This window comes from Ostrea edulis, chromosome 9, assembly GCF_947568905.1.
Source record: "Ostrea edulis chromosome 9, xbOstEdul1.1, whole genome shotgun sequence".
NCBI classification, from domain to species: domain Eukaryota; kingdom Metazoa; phylum Mollusca; class Bivalvia; order Ostreida; family Ostreidae; genus Ostrea; species Ostrea edulis.
In genome coordinates this window covers 8,458,504-8,481,036 of record NC_079172.1, presented here as the reverse complement: position 1 = coordinate 8,481,036, position 22,533 = coordinate 8,458,504, and the positions used below count along the sequence as shown (strand labels likewise).

At 35.1% G+C, this 22,533-nt stretch overlaps 2 long non-coding RNA genes across 2 annotated transcripts; both read right to left on the bottom strand.

The window, feature by feature from the left end:
* Positions 1–5,627: 5,627 nt before the first annotated feature.
* On the bottom strand, positions 5,628–8,965 carry LOC125659562 (uncharacterized). The gene is made up of 3 exons (XR_007364120.2): positions 8,880–8,965; positions 7,695–7,808; positions 5,628–5,769 (listed from the first exon to the last, which is right to left on the bottom strand). It is a non-coding gene; the product is annotated as an uncharacterized LOC125659562 (long non-coding RNA).
* Positions 8,966–18,882: 9,917 nt separating this feature from the next.
* Positions 18,883–22,219, bottom strand: LOC130050027 (uncharacterized). The gene is made up of 3 exons (XR_008798407.1): positions 22,134–22,219; positions 20,951–21,064; positions 18,883–19,024 (listed from the first exon to the last, which is right to left on the bottom strand). It is a non-coding gene; the product is annotated as an uncharacterized LOC130050027 (long non-coding RNA).
* Between the last annotated feature and the right edge of the window lie 314 nt (positions 22,220–22,533).

The following is a 22,533-nucleotide window of genomic DNA, read 5'->3' as shown; positions in this document are numbered from 1 at the left end:
TATCTTCGTTTTCCATTTTTGTTGAAGAAGCAACTGTCTATGATGTGAAAAAGTCTAGTCTCTAATTTATCATGAGGAATGGTCGTGTAGAGTGAAAAGTCATAGGTTTTAATGTTATCGATTTGGGAGGCGTTTTGCGATTTCAAGTTTACTAAAAGTTCTTTAGGATTTTTTAAGAATCTACATTTGACTTACACCATTTCTGGCATATGTAGTCGCACAGTAAGTTTGAAGTTTCTCCATCACAGCTGTTAATATTTTCGTGAGGAGCAAAGGTATGAGCTTGGTAGAGAACTTACTGGATTTAGCAATGTATCTTTCTCTGTAAGGGATTTTATGTAGTTTAGGAATCCATTATAGGTATGGTAACTCACATTCATTCCACCCATTGACTGGGGTATTAATGGTGTAGAAAAGTGAAACGTGATTTAGAAAAAATTCGATTACCAAAAGTGGAATTAATGCCAAGTTTGTTTAAAATACAGCTGTACTAATGAGCCTTAGAAACGAAGACAATGTTGTTACAAGCTTTGTCAACTGGAACCAAAATATATTCCTCATACTGATGATAAATTGAATTTCAAAATCAATGTTTCGGTCTTATTAGGTCATTATGTATTTTGATAAGGATTTGATGTAAATTATATGAAGAAGAAACAATTAAAGTGAATTAAACATTAACAGTCCAATACATTTATTGAAGTATTGTTGTTGCATATTCCTGTAGGCTAGAATAGATCATAGATCATAATATAGGAAATAAGATGACAGATATATAACCTATCTATCATTAGGTAATTCTAAAAACCTTTGGATAGTGACAGGTAAACTGAAAACAACAGAAACAAACGGCAGTTAAATTCAATTTTACAACAATGGCCCTCTACTGCCAACATAGGAGGAAGTCATAAAAGAGCTAATCTATGGCTAATAGTAATTTTTCTTGTTTTTCTGGTAAAGAGTTTTATTCATTTTGAATTCCTTAATGACACAGACAAAAACACTAAAAGTCAAGAATCTCGCATTCCAGTGTGTTTTAACTTCTATATTCACAAATCACATTTAATTCCCTGGGTCATAATCTTACAGTAGAACGTAAATTTGAAAAACATATTAGTATTTCACTGCCGCAGTAGTCTAGAGGTAGAGGGCTTGCCCCGGAAGCGGAAGGTCGGGTTTGTAACAGATAGTGACAGTTCCATCGCCAAACGCTCGGAATCAGGTGTGAATGTCACGGGTCCTCGGAGATGACCTTTAAAATGGATGTCCCGTGTCACAGTAGGTGTGGTATGCTAAAGAACCTTCGTTGCTTAATGGCCGTAAATTCCGAGCATAGGCCTAAATTTGAAGTACTTCACCGGTATTGGTGACGTCTCCATATGAGTGACATAATCTAAAATGGGGCGTTAAACAAGATACAATCTATCAATTAATCAATCATACTTGTATTTCTATGCTTTATATGAATTTCACTTGATTAAGAAACAAGTTCAGAAAGGTGAAAATAACGAACAGTGATCAATCTCATAACTCCTATAAGCAATACAAAATAGATAGTTGGCCAAACACGGACCCCTGAACAGACCAGAGATGGGATCAGGTGCCTAGGAGGAGTAAGCACCCCCTGTTGACCGGTCACACCCGCCGTGAGCCATATATCCTGATCAGGTAAACTTAGTTATCCGCAGTCAAAATCAGTGTGCCAAGAACGGCTTAACATTCGGTATGAAACACGTCAGACAGCATTTGACCCAATGCATGGTTGTACTAGCGAACTAGATCGTTATAACGACCATAAAATTTGCGAAATGCTGATCTTCTCCTTCCACTGTTGAAACTCCTGTACCATCAACTTGTTTGTCAGTAGCTTACCTCGAGTTAAAACTAGACTATACGCAGAATAAGCTCTCGCATATCGAATCAGTTGAAATATATAAACACCATATGCAGGTGATAATGGAATATTGCTACACAAATATGGGAAGCTGACGATGGAGAAGCTGAAATCATCCCGTTTGTCATACAGTTGAATTGTCAGTTTGCCGTTAATGTCTACTTTCAATAAAATATCTAAGTATGAAGCAGAAGTGGATGACTCTGTGGTGTCCTTTATTTCAAGCTCACAGGGATATATCAAATCGACATATGGTTAAAAGCTATCTTTGTTAACACCCCCAAATTGGTAGCCGTCTGTCAATCAAACATTTAACAATAGATCTCAGGTGGAGTGACATCTACAGAAACTGTGGTCTAGAGCTACCCGAGAGAAGTGTTTTGATAACAATAACAGCCAGTACCTACAGGCATTATCTGGATGTTGAGGAAGCCCTATATTCTAAAGTTTTGATAGCATTGACCTGTCCACAACTGCTCTTTTCTGGTAATTCAATTGTTTTTAAAAAGACCCCTGAACAATGCAATTTTGATATAATTGTAATGCCCCCTCTCTATATACATATATTATAAATTACACAATCAGAAATCAAACAACCATTTGCCCATTAATGTCTAAAACTTGTAACTTATTGCAATAATCTATATTATCAAATTATTTATTGAGCCAATGACTGAGGGCAAAACATAAAAAGAGGGGTGCTCTAGACTGTTTGTCGTCTAGCCATAGGGATACAACCATTATACAAACAATCTGACCACAGAAACACTGCAGACGGTTCTGAGACCCTTCCTGTGTACATCAAAAGTATACACGACACCCTGGTCTCTTGGTCAGGTAAATTCCAGGTAAAAAACAATGACCATATTTGAGCTAAACCCACATCCAGTGATCCGTGAAGAGACCGTACGGTATGCTATGTGAGTCTTAAAATTCCATCGGACAAACTTTGGTCCAGTATGAATACAGTCAGATTACAAATTCAGTGTATGAGGAACAGTTGTTTAATTGATAGTGGGAGAGGGCGCGAACTCTACCAAGTTGTGCATGGAAACAAATCTGTTTTGTAATATTATTTGTAGAATAGCTTCATGAAAGGTGAAGATAATGAACAGTCATCAATCTCAAATCCTGTAAGCAATACAAAATAGAGAGTTGAGCAAACATGTCATCTCAATATTTTCCCTTTAATGTACTTTCTACTTTGACCATTATGAGCCAAATAAACACGATGAGATACTCTCATTAAAATAAGACACTTAAGATTCAATGAATAGTAAAAACAAGAGACGTCTGACAATTTCAGTATATTGGGTCATTGACCTGTATGGGACAAGTAAACACCATGATACACTCAAATTCAACTAAAATAAATTAAAACTCAACGAATGGTTTCATGGAAAATAGGGATCACAAAACAAAAGAAGTTTGACAATACTAATTTATTATACCTCACATAAAGAATCACTAGTAAAACAGAATCTGATTGGCCGAGAAGGTCAGGTGACCGTTGTGTTTGCCCGGCAACAAAACGTTGTGCTCTACCCCTTCGGATATCTCTTATTTCCCTTTCGTTTCCAGTTAAATGAACAAAGCCGAGTGTTCCGAATGACGCAGACAACAAACATAAATTTAACGTCAAGACGTCAAGGTAGACGAAGTTTAGTGTGACATCACAATAAGTCCAAGTCCTTGTACATACATAGTTCGTACGGCACAAAATATGCGAGTCTTTGATACAGTTTGGTTTGGTTTATATAAAAACAAACAAGTAAATCAGCATTCAAGGAGAATGGAAATACAAAAACTAGCTATTACATCACTGTATTTTGTTGTTAGTACCTTCTAATACGTTGACGGCGCAGTGTTATTGTTAGGGCAATCTCAGCTCTTTATGATGTTTAAATGAGTGAACTCTAATTTCAAATGTGTTTTTGTAGTCTTGTTTTGATTAGGTATAATAAACAATGCATTGCATGAATGTTCGGGAGATATGAAGAGTTATTCACCCAAGAAAAACCATATTCCCCGAGTACAAGATTGGGTGAATGCAAGGTGAAGATAACGAACAGTGATCAATCTCATAACTCCTACAAGCAATACAAAATAGATAGTTGGGCAAACACGGACCCCTGGACACACCAGAGGTGGGATCAGGTGCCTAGGAGGAGTAAGCACCCCCTGTTGACCGATCACACCCGCGGTGAGCCCTATATCCTGATCAGCTAAAGGAACCCCTGGACACACCAGAGGTGGGATCAGGTGCCTAGGAGGAGTAAGCATCCCCTGTTGACCGGTCACACCCGCCGTGAGCCCTATATCCTGATCAGCTAAACGGAGTTATCCGCAGTCAAAATCAATAACAGCGATCAATCCCACAACTCATATAAGCAATACAAAATCGATAGTTGGGCAAACACGGACCCCTGGACACACCAGAGGTGGGATCAGGTGCCTAGGAGGAGTAAGCATCCCCTGTTGACCGGTCACACCCGCCGTGAGCCCCATATCCTGATCAGGTAAACGGAGTTATCCGCAGTCAAAATCAGTGTGCCAAGAACGGCTTAACATTCGGTATGAAACACGTCAGACTGCATTTGACCCAATGCGAGGTTGTATTGACGAACTAGATCGTTATAACGACCATAGAATTTACGAAATGCTGACTTCAATCGAGACTGTTGAAATCCCTGTACCATCAACTTGTTTGTCAGTAGCTTACCTCGATTTAAAAACTGACTATACCCAGAACAAGCTCTTGCATATCGAATCAGTTGAGACATATAAACACCATATACAGGTGATAATTTAATATTGCTACATAAATGTGGGAAGTTGACGATGGAGAAGCTGAAATCATCCCGTTTGTCATACAGTTGAGTTGTTAGTTTGCCGTTAATGTCTCCTTTCAAGAAAATATCTAAGTATGAAGCAGAAGTGGACGACTCTGTGGTGTCCTTTATTTCGAGCTCACAGGGATATATCAAATCGACATATGAATGAAAGCTATCATTGTTAAGAGACAAAACGTCATCGATATATCTAAAAGTCGAATTGAAGGTCACAGCGAGAGATTTTTTTCTTCTCACGTAGAAGTTTTTTAATAAATTCTGCTTCATATGAATATAAAAACAGGTCAGCTAACAAAGGAGCAGAATTCGTGCCCATGGGAATTCCAATAGACTGAATAAATCTTTATATCTCGCTCATTATCATGCAATAAATGTATATAATTCCTCTATCTATCCATTATTTTGTTTGATTTTCAGGGCCATAATATGAATGACATCACTATGTCGTATATGGAATGGATGATAAATGCACATATACAATAAAGACCGTCATATGCTGGCATCACAGTTGGGGAATTGCTCTGTTAAGAAGAACAAGAAAACATCTATCATTTGAATATTTTGGGGGAGTGCATTCTTTTGTAATCTTTACGATTGTATGTTATGTAATCATACCGGTAAATTTATTTATTTTGTAATGACAAGAGCAATATTTGAGAGAGTGTTTACTAATAGATTAATCCTAGCATGAAAAAACATTCACAGACGAACGCAATCTCTCACTAAGTAGTCTCGGTTGTAACAATCATGATACATGAAGATTGACCAAGTCAATGAGTCAATAAAAGGTAAAGATTAAGATTTTATTGATACTATTAATCTTGTTATACCTGTTGTCGGATTATGATACAGTAATAATGTGTCTAAATTCAAATAATGGAGAGGTTTTACACAAGACTTTATTTTAAGGCAGGAAAACTACTCAAATCACACATATAACGTTAAATCAAGAAAAGCTGTTTGTTCCATCGTCATTTCCCGAGTATCTGGCGCAATTGTCTCAGTCTTAACCAGGAGGATACACTGAATAAAGAAAAACAAAATAACTGAATACGTTTGATCAAAGCTGCAATAATCAAAGGTGAAGATAACGAACAGTGATCGATCTCATAACTCCTATAAACAATACAAAATAGAGAATTGGTCAAATAAGGACCCCTAAATATGCCAGAGGTGGGATCAGGTGCTTAGGAAGAGGTCAACCATTCGTTAAAATCTCTGTAATGGTGCAAATGCGGAAGTTATTTACCCCCGCAACATCTGTGATCATTCTAAACATTTGCTGACTTTCTTTACGTAAATAAAAGGACATTGTATGTTTCTTAGTCAATATATAAAGTAACAACCTGCAACGTACGATTTGTGAGGCGATATTCGACCATTTTCAACAACTTCGATATATTCTAATTTCTCGATTTATATTTTTGCGCAATGTTTGGGATATTGAAGTTTCAACTTCCGATTGTCAAGTTATTTGCATATGGCATATAAGGTAGTATTTACATCAATGCACGAGTGCAGAGGAGTAAGTTATTTCGTCGATATTGAAAAAGTTTAAATCTAATATCAATTTGAAAAACGAACAGCAGAGAGAAAACTCTTTCTGCAATCATATTGTTGGGTACTATTTCCTTGCACTAAATTGACTCCTGTGACCTAGATTGTTCTGGAGATCTGATGTATATATTGCATTGACACATGACTGTGACTTAGATTGTTCTAGATCTCATGTTACTTTTAGTAGAAAGATGACGTAATGGTCGCATCATTGTCTTTCAAGATTGTACTGGAAAATTCAATGTTATTATAAATAAACTGAAATGCTTATGATAAATAGAATTGCCACGATGGTCTAGAGGTTAGAGAGTTCGCCTTACATGCGGAAGCCCGAGGTTCAAATCCGGTCACAACAAACCTAAGTCGTTAGAATAGGTAGTGACAGTTGAATCGCCAAACGCTCGGTATCAGATGTGAATGTCACGAGTCCTCGGTGAAGACCTTAAAAACGAATGTCCCGTGTCACAGTAAGTGTGGTACGCTAAAGAACCCTCATTCCTCAATGGATGTAAGCGTCGAGCAAATGCCTAACTTTGAAGCCCCTCACCGGGCTTGGTAACGTCTCCATCTGAATGAAAATTCTCAAGATAGACATTAAACAAGATACAATCAATCAATATGATAAATAGAAGTTCTGGTTAGATACTCTGTATGCATTTAGATTTTTATGTGTAATGGAAACTACGGTTTTTGAATTACTTTTTTGTGTATGTAGATTCTGTTCAGATTTATTGTTTAACTACCGTAAGTTAGAATTTTCGTTTTGTTACAATTTTCTATCAATTAATAATTGTAAATACATATTGTCCATTGTTTGATTGCCTTTTATTAGTAAATTCTGCTGCGCTATGTTAAGGTATTTTCCGACCCACAATAAAGGTTTGTTCCTCTCTTTGTTAGGATGGCTCGAGTGACTACATTTTGCGTGTTGATTTTCAATGTTTAGGTTTTTCAGTATATCCACCTACGAGATCTTGCGATAACTATCATGGCGGAGTAGAGGAATACATTATATCTGAAGAAAAACAGCTTTATTAGACATGCCCGAGCACAAAGCTGGTACTCCTTTTGTTGTAAACAACATTTGGGACTATTACATATGTACACCGAACTTATTATCGGTTATTGCTAAAATTATTTTGCACCATTATGGAGATCCCTAAAATATTGGGGCTAATTTTATCACTGATTAAATAATCAAATGGTACCATCATTGTTAAAGAAATTTAAAAAAACGGGATAATCTGTATATATTAACCACAACATCGAATAAGCTTGTTTGGAAAAGGTCAGTGGAGTTTCCTAGTATGTTGATATTTATAACTATAATTACAATAATTTATAGGTATCACTTTTATCATCATTTACAGTGTACATTCTGAAATACTTACTTATTTCGCAGCAACCCCATTGGCCGTATTTGTAATCACACTCATATCCATCGCAACAAGGTTTCGAGTCATGACATGTTTTAAGTGCATAATGGCACCCACCACTTGGAATACCTAAAACCATGAACGAAATTAACTAACATTTTATTTCCTATATAAGCAATGTATCCACTTTATTACTTTCATTTCAAAGATACCATAAAAAAGCACACAGAGTCTGGTTTGGTTTAGGGGACAAAAACTTAATTCATTGATAGTATGATAAAAAGTTATAAAGACTCCGAAAGTTTTCGCAAAAGTATTCGACAGTAATCGTTTTGAAAACAGTTATTCTTGTAATTCAACTTGTTATAAACCTCGGACAAATTGATGATAGGATTTAGTGATCAATCTAGTAAACAACATGCGTGTGCAACATTCTTAAGTGGTACATCCGTCACAGAGTATATACAATCTAGTTGATTTAGACCATAATACGTGGGTCAACTCATGTTAGAGAATATTTTGTCAGATAGATGCTCTTCTTCCCCCAAGAAAATAAATAAAAGTAGAAATGTTTAGTGGTTTGGTTTGCGATATAAAGAATTAAATTATAAAGTATAATGTAACATGGCTGTCTAGGGTAATCCCGTACATGATTACATCCAGGTCCAGAAAGGTTAACGAGTTCTCAGTGTTTAGAAATAATTATATTGTTTTGTAATTGAACATGTATGAAATAACATAATTTAGATATTGAGAATTATCATGATATATCAAAGGGAGTGCGGTATGTACCGTTATAGCCCCTGTGCCCGAAATCAATTGCTTAATATACAAATTGGCCAATATATATAATATAATATAGTATATATATATATATATATATATATATATATATATATATATATAACACATTTCCCGGTCGGAATCTATAGATCCGGACAGGGTAACCAGGGCGGGCGCAACCCGGTCGGGATATAAACAAATGGGCAATAACTCAATAATACAATTAAGGAAATGCATAAAGAGGGTAAAATAGACTATAAATAAAGACATATAATTAAGTGAACAATATGCAAAAACATCACAATAATAACGCAGGAATTGAAATTTGACATTGTTTGAATAATTAAAAAGATAAATCAAAACTCAGAGGTGAAAAAAAAAACTTGGAGGAAAGAAGATGAGTTATAATTATCTTACCGAATGACAGGGCAACCAAACAGACGAGGAGAGTGAGAACTAGTAGTTTTCCCATTTTGATTCTAGACGATGCAGGTAACATCTGATCGACTGAATGTCTTTATATACAATCTGAGTCACTACATCCACCAATCAATGCGATTGAAATGTTATTTACTTGTCTGACATTTATTCATTGTCAATAAAACAAGATACATTAAATATCCCAGAAAAATGATCAACAATTAAGTTACCTAATCAGTATCCGTTATTAAGTTAGTTTTGAAGATATTTTTCATTCCTTTATTCATATTTGTTGTCATTATTTTCGTATTATTCAAATGAGGGAATAAAATGACATTTTAGTACGCCATTGATTGCACTGAAGATTTATTTCCACATAATTCAATTGCAATTTCTTACACCCAATTGTAACGTTAAATATTACAACTATAAAAATCAAAATGTAATTCAACTACATAAACCACATGTTTTATAACGACAAAAATGTACCATCCACATATGATGGATATCGTCTATCCTTAATATACAAATTACTCTAAAGCTCACGTGAACTTTCCTAATAAAATTTTGTTTGTTGTATGTCTGTAAAAATGTTCAAAATTTCGATTTCTTCAGAAGAACACTGTGCTCTTTTCAGTTGAAAGTCTAAATTTCTTTCCAAAGGAATAGGGTTGAAAAAACGCTGAAATGCAGTTGGGTACTAGAACCCGTCTGAAGATTGATGAATTGATTGCATATTCTTGAACTGGAGCATTTTTCACTCACTTCTGAAGATGTACTAAAACAGAATAGTCATGTTTTTGTATAGGCTGTATCTACACTGCAAGAAAGATTGGGGTTTGTTAGAACCATAATAGTCATCGACTGTGACAATATGTTTTATAGGCTATACGCGGGTATGTTAAGGTACGTCATGCTTCATTTTTGCACGTATACTGCATGATTTTTAAAATCTGTCTTACACAGAGAGGAGCTTCTAACTCTTAAAAGCTATTTTGGTTGTTTACATGAGAACATTTTGTATCATAACAACATGACAAACATGTGCTTCAATATGGCGTCTTTCCATGACTTTTATAAATAGATCATGGATGTACCTTAATAGAAAATGTAAAAGTAGCACACTACCCCAAGATTTAAAATGTAAAAGTAGCACACTACCCCAAGATTTAAATATTGGTCTAACTGGCGATAATGACGGTAAACCACTCATAGTATATCAGAATTACTGATAGAATCCTACCACTTTCAATAAGAAATAATTATTGAACATTTAAACACGAAACCATCTAGCCCATGTTTTAAATTTTGCACTGATGCTATGCAGTTTTATTAATTGTCAATCAAACAAGATACATTAAATATCCCACCAAATGAATAACAATTAAGTTACCTAATCAGTATTCCTTATTAAGTTAGTTTTGAAGATAGTTTTCATTCCTTTATTTATATTTGCTGTCATTACTTTCGAATTCTTCAAATGTGGGAATAAAATGACATTTTACTACGCCATTGATTCTTCTGAAGATATAGTTCCATATGATTCAATTGCAATTTCCCATACCCCATTGTAACATTGAATATTACAACTATAAACAACAAAATGTAATTCAACTACATAAACCACATGTTTTATAACGACAAAAATGTATCATCCACATTCGGTGGATATCGTCTATCCTTAATATACAAATTACTCTAAAGCTCACGTGAACTTTCCTAATACAATTTCGTTTCTTGTATGTCTGAAAAGTTTCAAAATTTCCATTTCTTTAAAAGAACACTGTGCTAAATTCAAGGAATCTTTTCAGCTGAAAGTCTAAATTTCTTCACAAAATAAATAGGATTGAAAACTCGTTGAAATGCAGTCGGGTACTAAAACGCATCTGAAGATTGATGAATTGATTGCATATTGTTTAACTGAAGCATTTTTCACTCACTTCTGAAGATGTACTAAAACAGAATAGTCATGTTTTTGTATAGGTTGTATGTACACTGTAAGGAAGATTGGGGTTTGTTAGAACCATTATAGTCATCGAATGTGTCAACATGTTTTATAGGCTATATGTACACTTTAAGGAAGATTAAAGTTCGTTCGAACCATAACCCATGGTACTTAAGAATGAATAGAACGGGTGTAAATTGATACGAAAGTTTCTATGCACAGAAATAATTGTCCCCTTAATATATACTGTTTTCCTTAATCTTAGGTAGATATCTTTTTATATTAATGGGTTAACTCAATTGGAAATTTTGATCTTTGTGTCAATGGACGAAAACATGTATCAGATAATAAAACCAGCCGATTTGATAAGAGGTCCAAGTGTTATGAGCTTAGGTTGGGCTTAAAAAAAGCTAAGGGGTCAAATACACAGAGGTGGGATTCGTTGAATGATTCAATTAATACAATGAAACTGTTTTGTTGGAAGCAGTTCCTTAGTGTTTGGTGGCAGACAACATAATGAGGCCTTTTCTGAATTGCCTTAAATGCATCACTTACCGCCCTCAACAAGGACGATATTTTCATTGTGGTTAGTCTTCCATTCTAATAGTTTATGACTTGCAAAATGTTAGATTTTAAAAACAAGTTGGAGAGGTAGTCCTTGCTGGGGGAATCAATTGCACAGGCGTGCAATTGCAAAATGCTGACTTTAATCGATACTGTTGAAACCCCTATACCATCATTTCTTTGTCAGTAGTTTGAATCGCTTTAAAAACTTACTATACGCAGAACAAGATCTTGAGTATCGAATCAGTTAAGAGATATAAACACCATATGCAAGTGATAATGCGATATTGCTACATAAATATGGGAAGTTTACGATGGAGAAGCTGAAATCATCCCGTTTGTCATACAATGGCGTTGTCAGTTTGCCGTTAATGTCTAGTTTCAATAAAATATCTAAATAGGAATCGGAAGTGGACGACTGGATCCAATGTGTCTTTGTTTGTAAGGGTTTTTGTGTAGTTTTGGAATCTAGTATTGGTATGGTATCTCATATTCATTGTACCCATTGACTGGGATATTAAATGTGTCTAAAACTCAAACAAGGTTTTGAAGAAAGGGCAGTTGGAGTATAAGTGCATTTACCAAAAGTGGAATTAATGTCAAGTTCGTTTAAAATACAGCTGTAATAATGAGCCTTTGTCAGCTGGAACCAAAACATATTCCTCATACTGATGATGAATTGAATTTCAATTTCAATGTTCCGGTCTTTTTAGGTCGCTATGCATTTTGATAAGGATTTGATGTAAATTATATGAAAAAGAAAATAAGGTGAATTAAATATCAACAGTCCAACACATTTATTGAATCATTATTTTTGTATAATCATGTAGGCTATCATAAATCTTAATATAGGAAATAAGATGACATATATTTTTTGTGAAAATTCCCTTGGCCTTCAATGTGACACTACAGGGAATGAATTAATTTTGACTCCACTTTTTTTGGCACGCTGTTTATGGCTATAATAGCTCTAAAACTTCATTGTTATTTCGGATTTCAAGCATTTCGGTTGAGCATCACTGAAGAGACTTTATTTGTCGAAATGTGCATCTGGTGCATCAAAATTGGTACCGTATAAGTTTTACATATATAACCTATCTATTGATGGGTAATTCCAAAAGCCTTTGGACAGTGACAGGTAAACTGAAAACAACAGAAACAAATGGTAGTTAATTTAATTTTACAACAATGGCCCCCTATTGCCAACATCTGAGGAAGTCATAAAATTGATAGTTTATGGCTATTGGTTATAGTTTCTTGTCTGTCTGATAAAGAGTTTTATACTTTTTTAATTCGTTAATAACACAGGCAGAAACATGAAAATCAAGAATATCGCATTCCAGTAAATTCAAAAACTGACCAAATGCAGAATAAGCTATTGCGTATCGAATCTTGAAAATACCGACGTATATTTAATTGCCGTTATAAAATTTAGAATTTCATTTCAAAATTAAGGATTATCTCCCTCATGCATAGCTCTTATCCTTAGACGAATTTGACTCCTCTTTTTTGGCACACTGTTTTTTGCCCTATAATAGCTATAAAACTTCATTATTATTTCGGATTTCAAACATTTTGGTTGAGCATCACTGAAGAGACATTATTTGTCGAAATGCGCATCTTGTGCATCAAAATTGGTACCGTTTAAGTTTTACATTATGACCCCTGGGTCAAGGCCTCTGCTGGTGGACTGTTAGTCCCCGAGGGTCTCTACAGTCCAGTAGCTAAGTACTTCGTTACTAGCTTGAAAATACGGATATATATTTAATTGCTGTTATAAAATTTAGAAATTCATTTCAAAATTAAGGAATTTCTTCCTCACGCATAGCTCTTATCCTTAGACGAATTTGACTTTTTTGGCACACTGTTTTTGCCCTATAATAGCTATAAAATTTCATTGTTATTTCGGATTTCAAACATTTTGGTTGAGCATCACTGAAGAGACATTATTTGTCGAAATGCGCATCTTGTGCATCAAAATTGGTACCGTTTAAGTTTTACATTATGACCCCTGGGTCAAGGCCTCTGCTGGTGGACTGTTAGTCCCCGAGGGTCTCTACAGTCCAGTAGCTAAGTACTTCGTTACTAGCTTGAAAATACGGATATATATTTAATTGCTGTTATAAAATTTAGAAATTCATTTCAAAATTAAGGAATTTCTTCCTCACGCATAGCTCTTATCCTTAGACGAATTTGACTTTTTTGGCACACTGTTTTTGCCCTATAATAGCTATAAAATTTCATTGTTATTTCGGATTTCAAACATTTTGGTTGAGCATCACTGAAGAGACATTATTTGTCGAAATGCGCATCTGGTGCATCAAAATTGGTACCGATTAAGTTTTACATTAAGAGATATAAACACAGGTGATAATGGAATATTGCTATATAAATTTGGGAAGTTGACTATGGAGAAGCTGAAATCATTCCGTTTGTCATACAGTTGAGTTGTCAGTTTGCTGTTTATGTTTACTTTCATTAAAACTATCTAAGTATGAAACAGAAGTGGACGACCAGATGGTATCTTTTATTTCGAGCTCACAGGGATATACCGAATCGACATATGAATGAAATTATCATTGTCAATAGACAGAACGTCGACGATATATCTAAATGTCGAATTAAAGGTCACAGCAACATATTTTTTTCTTCTCACGTAGAGGTCTTGAATAAATCCTGCTTTATATCAATATAAAAACAGGCCAGGTAACAAAGGAGCACAATTCGTGCCCGTGGGAATTCCAACAGACCTTTAGAAGACCTGATGACCGAAGACCAAGAAGATATTGTCATTGTTATATATAATGAACTCTAGCATATTTTTTTATTACAACTTCAGAGTACTTGTGCATGGAATCAGGGTAGTGTTTAACAAAGTATTTTTAGGTGACTAATCACTAGATGTGAATATCTTCGTTTTCCATTTTTGTTGAAGAAGCAACTGTCTATGATGTGAAAAAGTCTAGTCTCTAATTTATCATGAGGAATGGTCGTGTAGAGTGAAAAGTCATAGGTTTTAATGTTATCGATTTGGGAGGCGTTTTGCGATTTCAAGTTTACTAAAAGTTCTTTAGGATTTTTTAAGAATCTACATTTGACTTACACCATTTCTGGCATATGTAGTCGCACAGTAAGTTTGAAGTTTCTCCATCACAGCTGTTAATATTTTCGTGAGGAGCAAAGGTATGAGCTTGGTAGAGAACTTACTGGATTTAGCAATGTATCTTTCTCTGTAAGGGATTTTATGTAGTTTAGGAATCCATTATAGGTATGGTAACTCACATTCATTCCACCCATTGACTGGGGTATTAATGGTGTAGAAAAGTGAAACGTGATTTAGAAAAAAATCGATTACCAAAATTGGAATTAATGCCAAGTTTGTTTAAAATACAGCTGTACTAATGAGCCTTAGAAACGAAGACAATGTTGTTACAAGCTTTGTCAACTGGAACCAAAATATATTCCTCATACTGATGATAAATTGAATTTCAAAATCAATGTTTCGGTCTTATTAGGTCATTATGTATTTTGATAAGGATTTGATGTAAATTATATGAAGAAGAAACAATTAAAGTGAATTAAACATTAACAGTCCAATACATTTATTGAAGTATTGTTGTTGCATATTCCTGTAGGCTAGAATAGATCATAGATCATAATATAGGAAATAAGATGACAGATATATAACCTATCTATCATTAGGTAATTCTAAAAACCTTTGGATAGTGACAGGTAAACTGAAAACAACAGAAACAAACGGCAGTTAAATTCAATTTTACAACAATGGCCCTCTACTGCCAACATAGGAGGAAGTCATAAAAGAGCTAATCTATGGCTAATAGTAATTTTTCTTGTTTTTCTGGTAAAGAGTTTTATTCATTTTGAATTCCTTAATGACACAGACAAAAACACTAAAAGTCAAGAATCTCGCATTCCAGTGTGTTTTAACTTCTATATTCACAAATCACATTTAATTCCCTGGGTCATAATCTTACAGTAGAACGTAAATTTGAAAAACATATTAGTATTTCACTGCCGCAGTAGTCTAGAGGTAGAGGGCTTGCCCCGGAAGCGGAAGGTCGGGTTTGTAACAGATAGTGACAGTTCCATCGCCAAACGCTCGGAATCAGGTGTGAATGTCACGGGTCCTCGGAGATGACCTTTAAAATGGATGTCCCGTGTCACAGTAGGTGTGGTATGCTAAAGAACCTTCGTTGCTTAATGGCCGTAAATTCCGAGCATAGGCCTAAATTTGAAGTACTTCACCGGTATTGGTGACGTCTCCATATGAGTGACATAATCTAAAATGGGGCGTTAAACAAGATACAATCTATCAATTAATCAATCATACTTGTATTTCTATGCTTTATATGAATTTCACTTGATTAAGAAACAAGTTCAGAAAGGTGAAAATAACGAACAGTGATCAATCTCATAACTCCTATAAGCAATACAAAATAGATAGTTGGCCAAACACGGACCCCTGAACAGACCAGAGATGGGATCAGGTGCCTAGGAGGAGTAAGCACCCCCTGTTGACCCTTCCTGTGTACATCAAAAGTATACACGACACCCTGGTCTCTTGGTCAGGTAAATTCCAGGTAAAAAACAATGACCATATTTGAGCTAAACCCACATCCAGTGATCCGTGAAGAGACCGTACGGTATGCTATGTGAGTCTTAAAATTCCATCGGACAAACTTTGGTCCAGTATGAATACAGTCAGATTACAAATTCAGTGTATGAGGAACAGTTGTTTAATTGATAGTGGGAGAGGGCGCGAACTCTACCAAGTTGTGCATGGAAACAAATCTGTTTTGTAATATTATTTGTAGAATAGCTTCATGAAAGGTGAAGATAATGAACAGTCATCAATCTCATAAATCCTGTAAGCAATACAAAATAGAGAGTTGAGCAAACATGTCATCTCAATATTTTCCCTTTAATGTACTTTCTACTTTGACCATTATGAGCCAAATAAACACGATGAGATACTCTCATTAAAATAAGACACTTAAGATTCAATGAATAGTAAAAACAAGAGACGTCTGACAATTTCAGTATATTGGGTCATTGACCTGTATGGGACAAGTAAACACCATGATACACTCAAATTCAACTAAAATAAATTAAAACTCAACGAATGGTTTCATGGAAAATAGGGATCACAAAACAAAAGAAGTTTGACAATACTAATTTATTATACCTCACATAAAGAATCACTAGTAAAACAGAATCTGATTGGCCGAGAAGGTCAGGTGACCGTTGTGTTTGCCCGGCAACAAAACGTTGTGCTCTACCCCTTCGGATATCTCTTATTTCCCTTTCGTTTCCAGTTAAATGAACAAAGCCGAGTGTTCCGAATGACGCAGACAACAACAAACATAAATTTAACGTCAAGACGTCAAGGTAGACGAAGTTTAGTGTGACATCACAATAAGTCCAAGTCCTTGTACATACATAGTTCGTACGGCACAAAATATGCGAGTCTTTGATACAGTTTGGTTTGGTTTATATAAAAACAAACAAGTAAATCAGCATTCAAGGAGAATGGAAATACAAAAACTAGCTATTACATCACTGTATTTTGTTGTTAGTACCTTCTAATACGTTGACGGCGCAATGTTATTGTTAGGGCAATCTCAGCTCTTTATGATGTTTAAATGAGTGAACTCTAATTTCAAATGTGTTTTTGTAGTCTTGTTTTGATTAGGTATAATAAACAATGCATTGCATGAATGTTCGGGAGATATGAAGAGTTATTCACCCAAGAAAAACCATATTCCCCGAGTACAAGATTGGGTGAATGCAAGGTGAAGATAACGAACAGTGATCAATCTCATAACTCCTACAAGCAATACAAAATAGATAGTTGGGCAAACACGGACCCCTGGACACACCAGAGGTGGGATCAGGTGCCTAGGAGGAGTAAGCACCCCCTGTTGACCGATCACACCCGCGGTGAGCCCTATATCCTGATCAGCTAAAGGAACCCCTGGACACACCAGAGGTGGGATCAGGTGCCTAGGAGGAGTAAGCATCCCCTGTTGACCGGTCACACCCGCCGTGAGCCCTATATCCTGATCAGCTAAACGGAGTTATCCGCAGTCAAAATCAATAACAGCGATCAATCCCACAACTCATATAAGCAATACAAAATCGATAGTTGGGCAAACACGGACCCCTGGACACACCAGAGGTGGGATCAGGTGCCTAGGAGGAGTAAGCATCCCCTGTTGACCGGTCACACCCGCCGTGAGCCCCATATCCTGATCAGGTAAACGGAGTTATCCGCAGTCAAAATCAGTGTGCCAAGAACGGCTTAACATTCGGTATGAAACACGTCAGACTGCATTTGACCCAATGCGAGGTTGTATTGACGAAGTAGATCGTTATAACGACCATAGAATTTGCGAAATGCTGACTTCAATCGAGACTGTTGAAATCCCTGTACCATCAACTTGTTTGTCAGTAGCTTACCTCGATTTAAAAACTGACTATACCCAGAACAAGCTCTTGCATATCGAATCAGTTGAGACATATAAACACCATATACAGGTGATAATTTAATATTGCTACATAAATGTGGGAAGTTGACGATGGAGAAGCTGAAATCATCCCGTTTGTCATACAGTTGAGTTGTTAGTTTGCCGTTAATGTCTCCTTTCAAGAAAATATCTAAGTATGAAGCAGAAGTGGACGACTCTGTGGTGTCCTTTATTTCGAGCTCACAGGGATATATCAAATCGACATATGAATGAAAGCTATCATTGTTAAGAGACAAAACGTCATCGATATATCTAAAAGTCGAATTGAAGGTCACAGCGAGAGATTTTTTTCTTCTCACGTAGAAGTTTTTTAATAAATTCTGCTTCATATGAATATAAAAACAGGTCAGCTAACAAAGGAGCAGAATTCGTGCCCATGGGAATTCCAATAGACTGAATAAATCTTTATATCTCGCTCATTATCATGCAATAAATGTATATAATTCCTCTATCTATCCATTATTTTGTTTGATTTTCAGGGCCATAATATGAATGACATCACTATGTCGTGTATGGAATGGATGATAAATGCACATATACAATAAAGACCGTCATATGCTGGCATCACAGTTGGGGAATCGCTCTGTTAAGAAGAACAAGAAAACATCTATTATTTGAATATTTTGGGGGAGTGCATTCTTTTGTAATCTTTACGATTGTATGTTATGTAATCATACCGGTAAATTTATTTATTTTGTAATGACAAGAGCAATATTTGAGAGAGTGTTTACTAATAGATTAATCCTAGCATGAAAAAACATTCACAGACGAACGCAATCTCTCACTAAGTAGTCTCGGTTGTAACAATCATGATACATGAAGATTGACCAAGTCAATGAGTCAATAAAAGGTAAAGATTAAGATTTTATTGATACTATTAATCTTGTTATACCTGTTGTCGGATTATGATACAGTAATAATGTGTCTAAATTCAAATAATGGAGAGGTTTTACACAAGACTTTATTTTAAGGCAGGAAAACTACTCAAATCACACATATAACGTTAAATCAAGAAAAGCTGTTTGTTCCATCGTCATTTCCCGAGTATCTGGCGCAATTGTCTCAGTCTTAACCAGGAGGATACACTGAATAAAGAAAAACAAAATAACTGAATACGTTTGATCAAAGCTGCAATAATCAAAGGTGAAGATAACGAACAGTGATCGATCTCATAACTCCTATAAACAATACAAAATAGAGAATTGGTCAAATAAGGACCCCTAAATATGCCAGAGGTGGGATCAGGTGCTTAGGAAGAGGTCAACCATTCGTTAAAATCTCTGTAATGGTGCAAATGCGGAAGTTATTTACCCCCGCAACATCTGTGATCATTCTAAACATTTGCTGACTTTCTTTACGTAAATAAAAGGACATTGTATGTTTCTTAGTCAATATATAAAGTAACAACCTGCAACGTACGATTTGTGAGGCGATATTCGACCATTTTCAACAACTTCGATATATTCTAATTTCTCGATTTATATTTTTGCGCAATGTTTGGGATATTGAAGTTTCAACTTCCGATTGTCAAGTTATTTGCATATGGCATATAAGGTAGTATTTACATCACTGCACGAGTACAGAGGAGTAAGTTATTTCGTCGATATTGAAAAAGTTTAAATCTAATATCAATTTGAAAAACGAACAGCAGAGAGAAAACTCTTTCTGCAATCATATTGTTGGGTACTATTTCCTTGCACTAAATTGACTCCTGTGACCTAGATTGTTCTGGAGATCTGATGTATATATTGCATTGACACATGACTGTGACTTAGATTGTTCTAGATCTCATGTTACTTTTAGTAGAAAGATGACGTAATGGTCGCATCATTGTCTTTCAAGATTGTACTGGAAAATTCAATGTTATTATAAATAAACTGAAATGCTTATGATAAATAGAATTGCCACGATGGTCTAGAGGTTAGAGAGTTCGCCTTACATGCGGAAGCCCGAGGTTCAAATCCGGTCACAACAAACCTAAGTCGTTAGAATAGGTAGTGACAGTTGAATCGCCAAACGCTCGGTATCAGATGTGAATGTCACGAGTCCTCGGTGAAGACCTTAAAAACGAATGTCCCGTGTCACAGTAAGTGTGGTACGCTAAAGAACCCTCATTCCTCAATGGATGTAAGCGTCGAGCAAATGCCTAACTTTGAAGCCCCTCACCGGGCTTGGTAACGTCTCCATCTGAATGAAAATTCTCAAGATAGACATTAAACAAGATACAATCAATCAATATGATAAATAGAAGTTCTGGTTAGATACTCTGTATGCATTTAGATTTTTATGTGTAATGGAAACTACGGTTTTTGAATTACTTTTTTGTGTATGTAGATTCTGTTCAGATTTATTGTTTAACTACCGTAAGTTAGAATTTTCGTTTTGTTACAATTTTCTATCAATTAATAATTGTAAATACATATTGTCCATTGTTTGATTGCCTTTTATTAGTAAATTCTGCTGCGCTATGTTAAGGTATTTTCCGACCCACAATAAAGGTTTGTTCCTCTCTTTGTTAGGATGGCTCGAGTGACAACATTTTGCGTGTTGATTTTCAATGTTTAGGTTTTTCAGTATATCCACCTACGAGATCTTGCGATAACTATCATGGCGGAGTAGAGGAATACATTATATCTGAAGAAAAACAGCTTTATTAGACATGCCCGAGCACAAAGCTGGTACTCCTTTTGTTGTAAACAACATTTGGGACTATTACATATGTACACCGAACTTATTATCGGTTATTGCTAAAATTATTTTGCACCATTATGGAGATCCCTAAAATATTGGGGCTAATTTTATCACTGATTAAATAATCAAATGGTACCATCATTGTTAAAGAAATTTAAAAAAAACGGGATAATCTGTATATATTAACCACAACATCGAATAAGCTTGTTTGGAAAAGGTCAGTGGAGTCTCCTAGTATGTTGATATTTATAACTATAATTACAATAATTTATAGGTATCACTTTTATCATCATTTACAGTGTACATTCTGAAATACTTACTTATTTCGCAGCAACCCCATTGGCCGTATTTGTAATCACACTCATATCCATCGCAACAAGGTTTCGAGTCATGACATGTTTTAAGTGCATAATGGCACCCACCACTTGGAATACCTAAAACCATGAACGAAATTAACTAACATTTTATTTCCTATATAAGCAATGTATCCACTTTATTACTTTCATTTCAAAGATACCATAAAAAAGCACACAGAGTCTGGTTTGGTTTAGGGGACAAAAACTTAATTCATTGATAGTATGATAAAAAGTTATAAAGACTCCGAAAGTTTTCGCAAAAGTATTCGACAGTAATCGTTTTGAAAACAGTTATTCTTGTAATTCAACTTGTTATAAACCTCGGACAAATTGATGATAGGATTTAGTGATCAATCTAGTAAACAACATGCGTGTGCAACATTCTTAAGTGGTACATCCGTCACAGAGTATATACAATCTAGTTGATTTAGACCATAATACGTGGGTCAACTCATGTTAGAAAATATTTTGTCAGATAGATGCTCTTCTTCCCCCAAGAAAATAAATAAAAGTAGAAATGTTTAGTGGTTTGGTTTGCGATATAAAGAATTAAATTATAAAGTATAATGTAACATGGCTGTCTAGGGTAATCCCGTACATGATTACATCCAGGTCCAGAAAGGTTAACGAGTTCTCAGTGTTTAGAAATAATTATATTGTTTTGTAATTGAACATGTATGAAATAACATAATTTAGATATTGAGAATTATCATGATATATCAAAGGGAGTGCGGTATGTACCGTTATAGCCCCTGTGCCCGAAATCAATTGCTTAATATACAAATTGGCCAATATATATAATATAATATAGTATATATATATATATATATATATATATATATATATATATATAACACATTTCCCGGTCGGAATCTATAGATCCGGACAGGGTAACCAGGGCGGGCGCAACCCGGTCGGGATATAAACAAATGGGCAATAACTCAATAATACAATTAAGGAAATGCATAAAGAGGGTAAAATAGACTATAAATAAAGACATATAATTAAGTGAACAATATGCAAAAACATCACAATAATAACGCAGGAATTGAAATTTGACATTGTTTGAATAATTAAAAAGATAAATCAAAACTCAGAGGTGAAAAAAAAAACTTGGAGGAAAGAAGATGAGTTATAATTATCTTACCGAATGACAGGGCAACCAAACAGACGAGGAGAGTGAGAACTAGTAGTTTTCCCATTTTGATTCTAGACGATGCAGGTAACATCTGATCGACTGAATGTCTTTATATACAATCTGAGTCACTACATCCACCAATCAATGCGATTGAAATGTTATTTACTTGTCTGACATTTATTCATTGTCAATAAAACAAGATACATTAAATATCCCAGAAAAATGATCAACAATTAAGTTACCTAATCAGTATCCGTTATTAAGTTAGTTTTGAAGATATTTTTCATTCCTTTATTCATATTTGTTGTCATTATTTTCGTATTATTCAAATGAGGGAATAAAATGACATTTTAGTACGCCATTGATTGCACTGAAGATTTATTTCCACATAATTCAATTGCAATTTCTT